At 43.9% G+C, this 13,419-nt stretch overlaps 1 protein-coding gene across 3 annotated transcripts in view; it reads left to right on the forward strand.

Moving 5' to 3' along the window:
• NLGN3 (neuroligin 3) overlaps positions 1-13,419 on the forward strand; it is a 146,776-nt gene that overhangs the window by 72,963 nt on the left and 60,394 nt on the right. The window contains exon 1 of one of the 3 annotated variants that reach the window (XM_066580889.1): positions 9,198-9,237. The exons of the other annotated variants lie outside the window; for them this stretch is intronic. The gene's annotated coding sequence lies outside the window, so the exon portion shown is untranslated. Of the gene's footprint in view, positions 1-9,197; positions 9,238-13,419 lie in introns of those variants that run through there. 3 annotated transcript variants of the gene reach the window in all.

A 13,419-nucleotide genomic window follows, 5' to 3' on the forward strand; every position in this document is an offset into this window, starting at 1 on the left:
CTATTACTGACCCCTGGCTTCCCTTCTGACTATGCTACCCACCTCATCCATCTGTACTGCAAACTGAGACCTCCTATTGCTGACTCCTAGCTCTTTCCTGACTACTCTCTAGACCTGTGGCCATTACACCTAATGCTACAACCTAGTGCCTGAAACTCTACAGCGACAGTGTTGGGATGTTAATAGCAGAACACGTAATGGTCACTGTGACACCAAATTTCCTTCTGCTAAGCGCCTGGAAATGGTCTGGGCAGAGACAGGGTTCTGTGATGAAGGCGCCACCTGTGTCTGAATGGTGGACAACGAAACTGTTGGATCTGCTTGTGCTTGTTGGCGTATCAAATGATCCTCTCTACTGGTGGCCTGTCTTGGCTGTCCAGAGTCTGTTTGTCATGTGTGTGTGCCCTCAGGTAACCACTGCTCCCAACAACTCTTAACAGCTTGGTAAAAACGGCCTAAATTGTAGGCAGTTCATCAAGAGGACCATCCTGCTTCTCTTATTCCAGTGATACACCCCCTTACAAAGTCTGTTAATAGGGCAAAATGCCTGAGTGCGTCATAGAGGCGTCTAGTAGTTAACGATCTTTCAACAAGAGGTCCACTATATATAAGTAGTCTCGGAGAGCCTTTTTAGAGGGCAATAGGGGAAGCACTTAATGGCCTCTGGTGGCAAGACCCAGTGTCTGCATGGTGTTACTGTTATGTATTGTATGTTTTTGTGTATTCATCTTACATGCCGCTATATAGTGTACTAGTATAGCGTACAATATAGCGTATATGGAACTAGTTGCTGTGTTTTTGTGCATTGATTTGAACAGCTTGAATTTTATGCTCCAGTAATAAACAGTATTCCATAATTCTCTGTTCACATTGTGTTTCCCTTGCGTGTTCGATGTATGCTGCAGGCAAGGTATAACGGTTAAAATCTGCGCACTCATTACTGCCTCTTTCCTTCCTTTGCCTATGTAATGCTAAATATTCTTGCATAAAAAGGACAAAAGTATTATGGAAGTGGAACCTTTATTGACTAACCAGAAAAATGATGGATGCAAGCTTTCTAAGCTACTTAAGCCTGACGATGAGGCGTTAAGCAGGGCCATATTTATAACATGGCACTGGAGGGCATGTGCCTAGGGCGGCCAGAAGGAGGGGGGCGTCACTTTACAGCTATCATTATCGGTTTATTATGTTTGTGCAACCTTAGTGCTGTTGACCATCTAGCTCCTGTTTAGAAGCAATAAAACTAGCACACAGCTGTCTGTGTGCTGGAAACAATCCAGAGCCCAGCAAAGAAGAGTTCTTGACCTCCTCGCTGTCTGGCTTCTCTCTTCTGCACTGTAGGGCTAAAAACCTCCTCCTCCTTTATATTGCAAAGGTGTGAAGAGGAGAAACTCCTAGATATACAGGGATCCAGCCTTCAGGAGACGGGCAGAGATGGTGTGCCCGGGTACAGGGGGGTCGGAGTGTACTGTGTGTCCAGTATGTGACTATATGGGTGCACTGTGGATGACATCATTGTCACACTTGCCATCTTCCCTGGAATATCTTGAAAAGGTGAGATCATCTGGACTCTCAGAAGAGCCGACGGTCTGTAATAAAGAGGACTCAGGTCTAAGAGTCTGTATTTATAGTTTCTGGTATCAGTATTTTTAGGGGGGTCTGGTCTGGTGTCTATGTTTAGAGCAGTGTTTCTCAACTCCAGTCCTCAGGGACCCCCACAGGTCATGTTTTCAGGATTTCCTCAGTATTGCACAGGTGATATGATTATTGTCGGTGCCTCAGACCTTGCCACAAGTGTTCTTACTATCCTCAAAACATGACGTGTTCTGGGTCCCTGAGAACTGGAGTTAAGAAACACTGATTTAGAGGGTTGGGTCTGCATTTGATTTAGGGGTCTGGCCAAATATCGTAGGCTTTGGGGTGTATCGTATACCAATGGGCAGAGCATTGGGTATGCCACGTTATACACATTTTTAGAATGTCCCTCATATTTTTCCGTCGACATAGTTGTGCAAGGGCTCGTTTTCTGCGGGACATCCTGTATTTTCTATTGGTTCCATTTTGGAGTACATACGAATTTTTCATCGCTTTTTATAAAAAAATCTTTGGAGACAGGGTGACAAAAAATGCGCAATCCTGGCGTTGTTGATTTTCTCTGACGACATTCACAGGGCCGGCTAAATAATGCGTTACTTTGATAGAGCGGATTTATGGATGCAGTGATACCAAATATGTTTTTTTTATTTTGATATGGCGTTTTTTTAAACTTTTTTTCTTTTAATAATTAAGAAAACTTTTTAAAACTCATTTTAAAGTTTTTTTTTAGTTCCCCTTGGGGACATGAACTTGCAATGGTTTGATCGCCATAGCATTACATTATACCGCGATCTGACAGGCAATCTACCAAGCCATGCTACAGGTATGACATGACAGGCAATCTGCAATGGCAACCCTGGGGTCTTTCAGAAGAACCCTGGCTTCCACGGCACCACACAATCCCGTACTGGACCCCAAACATCGATCGGGGCATTTAAATGCCACTGTCAGAATTTACAGCGGTATTTAAGCGACACTGCTAATCAGAGCTGTTGCGGACTGGTATCGACTGTAAAAAACAGGAGGCACACGCATTCTATGGCGCAGGATTCACCCGCAATCCCCCTCCATACGAACTCCGAACCTGCAGGACGTAACGTGCTGTAGCATTAATCATTATGTTGTGACTTTCTGCCCCAAAGTTTCCTCTGAATCACCGAAAAAGGTACTCAGACTTGAAAAATTGCATATATAATTTTTCTGTTGAGCCAATAAATGTATCACCTCCATGATACTTTGTTTTATTGCAAGAGTATTTAACAGTTCATAGATCTGTTTGCCATTATTTTGGTCTTTTTCTTTTGGCCACTTGGGTTGGGTTGGCAAGTGCTCGGTTGTAACATTGGCAGCATTTTTTAACATTTTTTGATATATATTCTCTTCCGATAGTTTTCAATGGCAAAAATCACATCACATGCGAATACGATGCGATTTTTTTCTAAGATCCCATAGGAAATAAAGGGCAATCTCGCAGCATCGCTGCAAACGAAAAATCGCTCATGTGAATCATGTGAAATCAATGTGTTATTAGCACTCACACGTTCCGTCCGTGTCACTATCTGACGGAATTCGTGCGTCAAACTCGCCGTCTGTAGGTATATGTAATGCTTGAATAATGCACTTGCTCACATACACAAGGACGAGTGTCCAAGCAGGGTAGGCATCTGTTTAGGGCTAATTGCACACGGGCAAGTGCGATATCAGCCGGGAAACGTGGCCCGATATCGCGCTCACCAACGTGCGATTTTGCTGCGGATGCGAGGTGTTTTTCTGTCAAAAATGTCTCGAATCACTTCAGGGAAGTAGCGATCCTCCGCGTAGTGTTTTCAATAGGAAACGTTGCATCGCATTCGTGTGCACCTCCCACGCTGGGCGATGTGTTCCAAAGGAAACCCTCAAAGATAGGGCATGGCGCAATTTTTTTCCTGCAATCGCTCCTGTGTATAAGGCCATTCAAAAGAGTTGGGTTCATATTCGCGCGGGATTTGTACGTTGTGAGACGCACAAATATGAACCCCATTCTTCTGAATAGAGACATATACTTGAAAAAAATCGCGGCATGCTCTGTCTTTTTGCGTTCCTTGGAACTCATCTTCCATTGTTTTCAGTGGGACAGGAAAACACATCGCACGGTGTCCGGTGTGCACGTGAGTAAAATGTGAGGTTTGCCATTGAAATCAAAGGGCTTGCCGATCCCCCGACGCAGGTGAAAGCCGCGGCGGAGGATCGCAACCTCACAGAAGTGATGGGAAGCTTTTTTGACAGAAAAACATCTCACATCCGCAGGTACATCGCACGTTCATGATAAACCTGGCCCGCTATCGCTCTCGGCCGTGTGTAGGGAGCCTAACAATTTACTTTTAATACTTAAGAGCGGATTCGCACGTGCATATGCGCAATTGCATGTGATTCATCGCAGTGTATTTGTGCTATGAACGAGGATATTTTTTGTGCTAAATCGGCATATTTTACGGTACTTTTTGCACTCGCAGGGCATGTTTTTTTGCGCACAGGATACAACCACGCCCTGATTTAAATGGCTATTGCATGCGCATTTGCGAACGCTAATCCCTTAAACATCTATGGGGACCTTTGGTGCATAAAGGTGCACAAAAGTACAGTATGCTGCTTTTTGGGTTTTTTTGCGCACACCAAATGTGGGCGTAAAAAAAGGCACATGCAAAATCTCTCTGCGCCAAACACAGAGAATACAACCCATTGATTTTTCACGTGCATTTTGTATGCCTGGGAAGTAGTAGGACCTGCTCTACTTTCCTGCGCTTTGTGCAGCAAACATCCCATAGAAGTCTATGGGAGGTGTGAAAATACACAAGGGGGAAGGGGGTGGCAAAATCGCTTGCACATCTTTATTTTATTGGTTGCAGCGTTTTTGAATGGATACATTAGAATCAATGCTTCGGATAGTCGTGATTTTTGTGCAGAGATTGGTTATTGAAAATTGAACTTAGTTATTTCCTTCTTCCATGATTTGTGTGAAATTTTGCATGAGCGTTCTTCAGCACCAGGCGACGAATACTGGCGTAATTAAAAATCGAAAACTCACTGACTTCCCCTGTAATTTTTTGTCGCCAATAGCAACCAGTCACAGCGCAGCTTTTATTTTACCTCAGCGGTATAAGAAATAGCAACCAATCACAGCACAGCTTTTATTTTACCTCAGCGGTATAAGAAATAGCAACCAGTCACAGCGCAGCTTTTATTTTACCTCAGCGTTATAAGAAATAGCAACCAGTCACAGCGCAGCTTTTATTTTACCTCAGCGGTATAAGAAATAGCAACCAGTCACAGCGCAGCTTTTATTTTACCTCATCGGTATAAGAAATAGCAACCAGTCACAGCGCAGCTTTTATTTTACCTCAGCGGTATAAGAAATAGCAACCAGTCACAGCGCAGCTTTTATTTTACCTCAGCAGTAAAAAGAAATGAAAGCTGCGCTGTGATTGGTTGCTATTGGTGACAAAAAATTACAGGGGAAGTCAGTGAGTTTTCGATTTTTAATTCCGCCAGTATTCGTCGCCTGGTGCTAAAGAACGCTCATGCAAAATTTCGCACAAATTGGACCAGAACGGTGGATCTGTATACGACACAAACAAACAGATATTGCGCTTTATATACAAGATGTCACCATTGCTAAAGTGCAGGGCTCGCCCTGGTTGGCGTTCGCTCGCGGAGTCAGATCACTTCCAGGCGTAGGCTCTTTCTAATATGGGGATTATTACGCCGGTGACAGCTATCCTTCTTGGCGGCATCTGCAGAGGTCGGAGTAATACTCTGTATGGTGACCTTGTTGTTTCCATAGATGGCTGTGTGAACAGACACAAGTGGCTGTCAGAGGACTGAAAGGATCAGTGACCCTGGTGATGACTCCAGAGACATCGCAACCCGGGGGACCGGAAACCATGGAAACGGCGTTAATGCTTTACTTGGTTTCCTTATCGGCCACATGTTTCTTACTTCATTCCTTCTGTGCCCCTGCCAAGTGCTGATACTCCTATTACTAAAGCGAGTTTATTACGAGCGAGCGCGATTTTGGCGCGAGAAAATCACGTCTTTTTTTAGATTTTTGAGCGGCAGCGCTGCTTTTTCTTGCCAAATCATTGCTGCCGCTTGCAGTTTTTTGGTGGGAGTCAATTCTAATGTTAAAATCGCATCACAACGCAAGTTTGTTGTATTGCGATAAAAAGGAGACTCCATGGGGGATAAAAACCGTACATCGCAGAAAAATAGAGCATGCCGCGATTTTTTGCTCTCACAACATCGCATGAGTGAAAACATCACTAACAGGAAGGAAACCATTGTAAGTCATTGGTTTCATAATCTGCTTTTTTACTTACTCTCGTATCACGCGAAAATCGTGCAATTTTCTTGCCCGCGTGAAACCACCCTAACTGTACCCCGCGCACATACAGTGTACGTATCCACGGATGAAATGTTCATGCGGATTGATGGCAGTCCAAATGGCGCTTCAGACCTAGTGTCATCAACTGGGTATTCTCTGCATCATTGTACATACTCAGGGCAGTGCTACACAACCGTAGTAAGTGCGCATGTATTTGCGCGCATATGTTTTAATTCGCAGACAATAGACCCCCTTCTATGTTTTGCACACGTAAAAAAATAGGACATGCTCCATCTTTCTGCCTATTGCGCAGCAAAGGCCTCTATGGAAGTCTATGGGACGTGTCCAAATACACAAGGGGATGCGTGAAACACTGCGCAAAAACGCAGGGAAAAGAAGGCATCTGGACCTCATTAGGCTAAATAGTCTTTTAAACGACGGACATACCGCGATTTGTTTCCCTCATCGCTCATGTGGATGACGCCATTCAAAAGAACGGGGTTCATATTCAGGAGGGATTTGCGCAGTGTGGGACGCACAAATCATGCACAAATATGAACCCCATTCTTTGAATGGGATGCTACACATGAGCGATGGGGGAAACAAATTGCGGCACGCCCTATCAAACTGCGTGCTAGGATCGCGACTTCCCCGTACACATGCGAGGTCGTTTTAAGATAGAAACGCCTTGAATCCACAGGGAAATTGCATGTTGGCGGGTTGTGTTTCTTGGCCCGTTATCGCTCCCACCCGTGTGAACTTAGCCTTAGGGCTTCTTCAGACGAACATGTTTGTGCATGTAAATTTTACATCTATCTTTCTACATATTTACGCTGCAAAAGTCCCATAGAAGTCTACGGGAGGTGCGCAAATCACCCTTGTTGGCTGTGTAAATACGTTACACTGAAGTGAACATATTTGAAGAAGCCCTCAGGGTGGTTTTAATACAGTTTTTTGAGCCAAACCCAGAAGTAGATCCAGGAAGAAGGCGAAGTATAATGGCGGCTTCACACAAGCGTATTTGCGTGCGCAATACACAGAGAATAGAACCCATTGTTTCATAGAGTCCATACTTACTTTTCGTTTTTGCACGCACATGCAAAAAAAATGCATCATACTCTATTTTTATTAGCATAGAAGTGCGCAAATGTGCACATATGTACGCGCGGGTAAGTATGTGTGGACGGCACATGGACTGACTAAAAGATAGTGTGCCTTTGGCCTTACAAACCGCATAAAAAACATCCTCAAAAACCTGTGTGAAGCCACTGTTCCTTCAGACAAGTGTATACGCAAATACGCCCATGTCAGCGCAGTGAACGGGGTTGAGTTGTGCGCGTATCGGCACATCGTACTACACTTTTTTGCGCACTCAGGGCCTGTGCATATGCGCGCAACACATCCCTGCCCCGATTTAAAAGGTTATTTAGCCTATTGAGGTCCAGATGTGTTCTATTCTTCACAGAATTGCGCAGTGCATTGCGTATCCCGTTACATATTGCGCACGTCCCAGAGACTTCTATGGAGACCCTGAGTGAGCAAATATGCAGGAAAATACAGCAGATCCTATTTTTCTGAATGCAAATAAATCGTTAGGGTGAACAAACCAATTGCCGTCAATGGGCTCTATTCTCTACGTATTGCGCGCGTATATTTAGTGCGCGCAAAACGCAGGGAATACAACCCATGGATTTCAATGGATTCATTCACATTTCCCTTTTTGTATGCACATTTTTCGCTTGCGCAAAAAAATAGGACCTGCGCAATTGTGCACTAAAAGGCCCCATAGAGGTCTATAGGGGGTGTGTATTTGCGCAAGTGATACGCAAGGGAATGCGCAAAATACAGCATAAGGCTATGAAGAAAAGACCACATCGGGACCTCATTAGACTAAATAGCCTTTTAAATTGGAGCGTAGTTGTGCGCAAAAAACCCTGCTGCGCAAAAAGTACTTTAAAATGTACTTGTTAATCTCGTTCCTAGTGCGTTGCGCTGAGACATGCACAATTGCGCATATGCTCATCTGTAGGAGCCCTGAAAACACTCTAAGAGCCCATTCAGATGGCCTTATTCTCCATCATGGTCTATGAAATTATTTGCGCCGCCGATATTTTCATACAAAGCGATGGTCTTTGTGAAAGGAGCCGCTGCATGTCCTGTTATCCTTTTTCGCAGACGAAACTTGCGATGTTCGTGAACGTGGAACAGCACCGCTTTCTAACACGCTGCGCGCCTAATTTTCACAGGCGCAGCTCGGACACAGCTATGTAAATGCGGACTAACACAGGATACTGTTGGGCGCTAGAAGACGTAACATTGGTAGAGTCACACCGGCGTGTAGTTCTGTATGTGAGGCGTCTGCTTTTCTCCAGTAATTTGCCGTTGATCACATATTCCATTTCTTTGAGGCAGACTCCGCGCAGACAACGGCGCCGTTACGTTTCCGGAGATCTGTCTTAGCAGATGTTCAGTACATTTTTTCGTGTTAAAGAAAACAACCAAATTACCTTCCGTGATTGCTCAATGTTTATATATAGCCAGTTTACGACGTACGCCATCACGATTATAACGTCTCTGACAGCGGCGGCTGTGTTAGCAGTCACGTATGGGGTGGGCAACATGGTGGGGATTGTTTTTTGGTAATAGCTGTAGACTTCCACCTGCGTTCCTATATACAGAGGTATAGATCAGGTGATTAGTATAACAGATGTATCGGGGCTTTGTGCTCGCAGAATAGACTTGGTCAGGCAGCTCATTTACATAAATATTGCGCATGCAGGCAGGGCTGAGGCAGCGCTCATTAGGGCAGCTCTTTACAGTCTCTCCAGGCACTCAGTACTTGTCTCTTGGGGTTGGGGAGCATAAAGCAGAAGGTGAGCTCCAGTAGAACGGAGACGCTCGCTATCGCAAGGGTAGTTTCCCAAATGTTGCTAGAAGCTATTTGGTTGCTAGTTAGCAGGTGGCGTCTGGCTACAATGGCCTATTCTACTGGAAGGGCAGCTTGGGCATATGTATGTATATATTAGTCACTGTCCTTGCCCCACTGTTGCATTCTTTGCTGTGTTGCTGCATTCACATCATCCGCCTGTTGATGCAGAGAGCGGCACCTGCATTCACGCCTGTTGCTGCAGAAAGGCTTCAGTCAGGAAAGTGTTACTGAAAAGTTGGGGGGAGGGAAGTGGGCTGAATGGAGGCGCGCGACAGGCTGCAGTTTCCTTGGCAACGGCGTGAATGAGTGAACATGAAAATGAGCCGCAGACCCTCACTGCAGGAGAGAAGAGGTGGGGAGAGGGTGCTTCTGTGCTAGAAGGGGGAGGGGGCAACATAGAGGCTCTTGTCTGGAGAGGTGGTGGCGGGGAGGGATATGTTCCATATTTTTCTCGATTTCTGCATCCCCAGTTCCCTTTTTCTAATGTCTTTATCACTTGCTTTACTGCGGTTCTCAGTGCACATATTTGGCGTCCTTCTCTTACTCCCTCCATCTTTAGCCTGCCTACATATTGCTAGAACATACATGCCGTGAGTCTGTCTTGCCCATAAAGACATGGATGATTGTCATCCTCTTTCCATTTCCGCTGCGTGCCTTGTTGATGAATTACCTCCTTTCTTGACTACCTCTCATGTTCCTTCCCAGATCCTTGCCTCTTTCTTGCATTGCTGTCCTATTTTGTATGCTCGCCTTGGGTTATTCTTTCCTCGCACACCTCTCCTCCTACCTTTCCTCAGCCCTCCTTGCTAAGTCTATTTACCCTCTCCGTTCTCCTTATTGCTGAAGCACATCCTTGCCTCCATATCTCATCCCCCTCCTTGTTTTATTCTCTCCGCTCCCACTCTTCTTCATGCTTTGCCTACAGCTCTGTCTCACCTACTACCTCTATTCAGTCATTTCCTTGACACCTCATTTCTTGCTTTTTTTTTTCTTTTCCCTAGTTTTCTGTACTAATGGTTAATTCCATTCTATCCATCCTGTTTGCGCTAGGGTGCATTGTGTCCTGTTTCTTCCCATCTTTGTACCTTTCCCTTTTTTGTGTATTCCATACGGGCTGTTCCCTATGCCTTACTGCTAGCATCCCGCTCTCCTCGCCTGTGCCTCCATGCCCTCCCTTTCCGTGACACGCTCAACATCCATTTACATTCTGCTGCTGTGTCTCTTCTGTCACCGCCTTAAAGCAACAGGGCTCCAAATCCGGGGGGAGGTAGTTTGAGATATATATATATATATAGGTGTATATATATATGTATATATATATAGGTGTGTGTGTATATATGTATATATATGTAGAGGTATGTGTATATGTATATACCCATATATATATATACACATGCACATATATATATATATATATATATATATATACACACACGCATATATATATATATATATACTCACTGATGATACATGCGCTTTCCATTACCTTTTTAAAGAGGAGAACCATCCAGCAGGTGTCACCCTTTAAATCTGTCACTTTGGCTGTGGGATAGAAGGAAGTGTGCGGTACAACAGGAGAAAGCGCAAGGCAGCCAGGGGGTAAAAGTGAAATGCCATTACACTGAGTCAGTCCTCAAAATTTTGGAAATGAATCAGGACAATTATATGCAACCTGCGGGGTGAGAAATAGTGAGCAGAAGTGAAGTGGAAGAGTCATTTGCGAGAATTTTGCAGTCCTCGTCTTAGTGCATGTCAGAGTCGGTGAAGCATGCAGGGAGATCTGCCATGTGCGGGCCTGCGCACAGTCAAGGGAAGACACTGCAATTTAGCAAAGTAAATTTACAGCTCATACTGTACAAATAGGCAGTTGGAAGGAAAAGGTTAAAGGTAGAACAATAATATGTTTCTTTTACATGTTTACTGATAGTGTACAAAGAATATTAGGTCTTATCAGAAGTAAAGAGCAAAGGCTGCTTTGGGGCTCAGTTCAGGGTTTCCGTCTCTGTTCCATTTTTGGAGGAGAGAAAAAAGGCCGGTTTTATATCTGCGTCGCAGGTTTGGCTGCAAATAGAGGACAGTTTGGTGCTAAGTGGGCATACCCCATTATAGTCAAAGGGGGTCTGCTGCATTGTGCCGTGAAAAGATAGGACAAGACTAGAGATGAGCGAGCATGCTCGGATAAAGCAGTTATTCGAGCGAACATCGCTCTTCTCGAGTAACTGCTTACTGGTCCGAGCAGGCTCGGGGGGCGGAGGTGAGCGGGGCGGGGGGTAGCTATCACCCACCGCCAACCTGAGCCTGCTCGGACCAGTAAGCAGTTACTCGAGAAGAGCGATGCTCGCTCGAGTAACTGCTTTATCCGAGCGTTGTCGCTCATCTCTAGACATGACCTATCTTTTGACTTAAAAGATAGTCGGACGTTGAAATAATAATGTTCTATCTTCCGACGTGCAATTTTTTTAGGCGCATCAAAAAAATCATTCGCCTGAAGAAAACCCATAGGAAACTATTGGTTCCAATAGACGTGATTTTTTTTTACGCCCTTACTTTGCGTCAAAAGGACGCTCGTGTGAACTAGCCCCGAGGGTCTCTACCGTTGCAAGGTAATTTTAGGTACTGCGACTGTACCATGAACCAGAATATTTGATAATCTACTATGAATTAAATTGTACCATAACTAGTAGACATGTAAATAAAAAAAAGATAGCACTCCAGATCAAGTTTGATGAAAAAAGTAATGTCCGTTACAGTATTTACCCATCCAGCAATCTTTCAGTCCCGCTCAGGGGAGCCTTTCTCAAGAGACATTTGGATATACGTGTGTGTAGGCAATTCTGTGCTACAGAACAGTCTCTTTAATGGTGTGAACCTGTAATTTCACATAGTCTTTACATGTGACAAGACTTCAACAAGCCAAGTTCATTACCCAGCAGGTTCCTACCCTACCTTCATTACCCAGCAGGTTCCTACCCTACCTCGTGGTAAAGGTACAGTGACTTTTAGCATTGTTTTAGGAATTTGTTTACTGTACGGTATTTGGCAGAAGGAAGACACTTGACATTCATTGTTATAGTCGTTCTGCTTTTTCCACTTATATCATCTATATATATAAAATTGAATGTCTGTCTGTCTGCGTGCGTGTGTGTCTGTCTGTTTGTCCTTTATGCGCTACTACGCCATTCATCCGATCGCCATGAAACTTTGGGAAGTTGTTGAGTACACTCCTGGGAAGATTATAGGCATAGTACAACTATCCTACGATAAATAGCGCGCGTGCGAGCGTCGTCGACAGTTACGCCCCCCCCCCCACGTAGATCGTTCGATTTCCATCACTGCCACTAATTCTCTCACTTCCCAATGTCGTAGAAACATGAAATTTGGCACGAGCATTGATTATGTCATAAATAGGAAAAGCTAATGGGTCCCAACTCGATTATTCAATTGTAAGCGCCAAAGAATTAGCGTCCAAATTTTACGTACGGAATCTAATTTTCTCGCTTCCCAATGTAATAGAAACGTGAAATTTGGCAGGAGCATTGATTATGTCATAAATAGGAAAAGCTAATGGGTCCCAACTCGATTATTCAATTCTATGCGCAAAAGAATTAGCGTCCAAATTTTATGTACGGAATGTAATTTTCTCACATAGAAACTTGAAATTTGGCACGAGCATTGATTATGTCATAAATAGGAAACGCTAATGGGTCCCAACTCGATTATTCAATTCTATGCGCCAAAGAATTAGCGTCCAAATTTTACGTACGGAATCGAATTTTCTCGCTTCCCAATGTCATAGAAACGTGAAATTTGGCACGGGCATTGAATATGTCATAAATAGAAAACGCTAATCAGTCCCAGCTCGATTATTCAATTCTATGCGCCAAAGAATTAGCGTCCAAATTTTACGTACGGAATCGAATTTTCTCGCTTCCCAATGTAATAGAAACGTGAAATTTGGCAGGAGCATTGATTATGTCATAAATAGGAAAAGCTAATGGGTCCCAACTCGATTATTCAATTCAATGCGCAAAAGAATTAGCGTCCAAATTTTACGTACGGAATGTAATTTTCTCACATAGAAACTTGAAATTTGGCACAAGCATTGATTATGTCATAAATAGGAAACGCTAATGGGTCCCAACTCGATTATTCAATTCTATGCGCCAAAGAATTAGCGTCCAAATTTTACGTACGGAAACTAATTTTCTCGCTTCCCAATGTCATAGAAACTCGAAATTTGGCACGAGCATTGAATATGTCATAAATAGGAAAAGCTAATCGGTCCCAACTCGATTATTCAATTCTATGCGCAAAAGAATTAGCGTCCAAATTTTACGTACGGAATCGAATTCTCTCGCTTCCCAATGTAATAGAAACTCGAAATTTGACACGAGCATTGATTATGTCATACATAGGAAAAGTTAATGGGTCCCAACTCGATTATTCAATTTTAAGCGCAAAACAATTGGCGTCCGAATTTTACGTACGGAATCGAATTTTCTCGCTTCCCAATGTAATAGAAACTTGAAATTTG

The sequence above is a fragment of the Eleutherodactylus coqui genome, chromosome 10, assembly GCF_035609145.1.
Source record: "Eleutherodactylus coqui strain aEleCoq1 chromosome 10, aEleCoq1.hap1, whole genome shotgun sequence".
Classification (NCBI taxonomy): domain Eukaryota; kingdom Metazoa; phylum Chordata; class Amphibia; order Anura; family Eleutherodactylidae; genus Eleutherodactylus; species Eleutherodactylus coqui.